Here is a 1,541-nt window from a genome sequence, read left to right as displayed (position 1 = left end):
ACCCGAGCATTGTTTCACATAATCCTCACAAGTGTCCTGTTAGCTAATTTTCTCATCCCCATTTCAGAGAAGTAGCAACTGAGGTTTAGAGAAGTTCAACAACTTACCCATGTTTGAACTAGTTATGACCCTAGAACTGGTTTCATTCATCAGACCTACCAACGCCAGTGCTTTTGTAAACATCAAGATGTGTATACAAGCACCTTGGGGAATGTTAAATTAACGTCAGCTAATATTACAAAACCAACTGGGGCCTTATAGAATTTCCTTCAGAAAATTCATGCAAATAGAGTATCTCGGTTTACTTAAATGTTTGCTTAGGTGCCTGTTACAAATATTATCTTATGTAATCTTCACACAAGTCCACGAGGAGGGTCCTGCTCTAATTTTTAGATATTAAATGACACGTTTTGCAAAACGCTGTTAAGACCGTGGAAACGACTCCAAGAGGATGTGGCACTGCTGTCCCGCTTTCAGTATTTAGGAGCTGCAAACGGGGGAGCTGGAGGGACCGCCCCGGGTCCCGCCGCCGGGCACAGGCAGCGCGTCAGAGACAGCGCGACAATGTGTCCGCAGCAATGGAGCCATTACTTGCGGTGAACAGGGAAGTGAGGACAGAGTCGGGCCCTCAGAGTTCTCTAGAGAGCGTCAAATGAAACTGAGTCCACGGCCTAGACTACCACAGACAGGATGCCGCCTCCAGCCCCCCTGACTTTTCCTGGAGTGTCCTGGTGAACTCAGGAGCGTGGGCTCGGCTTGGCTAGATCCAGAGTCCTAAGGGTGATCCCATTCCCCTGGGTGACTAGGGTCGCCCCTTACGCTCCAAATCAAAGACGTCACTTTTTTCATTTGTTTTGCAAACGTTTATTGTACACCTATCATTCCCCCAGAAACAGAATGCGGCAGCGACAACAGCCGAAGCCGTACGCCCGCGAGCGCGCGTCCCGGAGCCGGCCAATGCGCACCGAGGGCGAAGGTGCCCGGGGCGCCGGTCCCGACGCCGCGGCCCAACCCACAGCCTCAGCTCGCAGCCTGCGCGCGCCCGGGGGAGGCACTGGCCCACGCACATGCACACGCACTGGAGCACCGGCTCCCGCGTCCCCGGCGCAGTGCTGGCGCTGGGCGCGGGCGGGAGCCCAGGAGTTTGAGCGGGAGGCGGGAGCTCGAGGCGGGGCGGGTGCCCGCGAGAGGCGCTCGTGCATACGCGTCTCTTATCTCGAAGCCCCGCCCCTGCCCCGCCCACCCTTTCTCCCGCGCGCGGGCTCCGCGCGCCCCAAGCCGCGCGCGTGCGCGCGCGTGCGCAGGCCAGGGCCCTCCGGGGGCGGCCCCGTAGTCTCGAACGAAAGCGTCGGCAAGAGCCCGGATTAACCCCTTCGCTGCTCGCCCACTTAGGAGACCGGCCGAGTTCCGTGCCTGCGCAAGCCGGCGGCGCGCCTTCCCCCCAACCCGCACCGCGCATGCACGGGAGGGGGGGCGGTGGGGGTGTTCACGGCCGGCTAGACATTCTGTGCTCGTGCAGGAGGAGGACTCCTACCATCAGG

The sequence above is a fragment of the Otolemur garnettii genome, unplaced genomic scaffold, assembly GCF_000181295.1.
Source record: "Otolemur garnettii isolate 467f Iridium unplaced genomic scaffold, OtoGar3 scaffold00053, whole genome shotgun sequence".
Lineage (NCBI taxonomy): Eukaryota > Metazoa > Chordata > Mammalia > Primates > Galagidae > Otolemur > Otolemur garnettii.
This window is presented reverse-complemented; position numbering follows the sequence as displayed.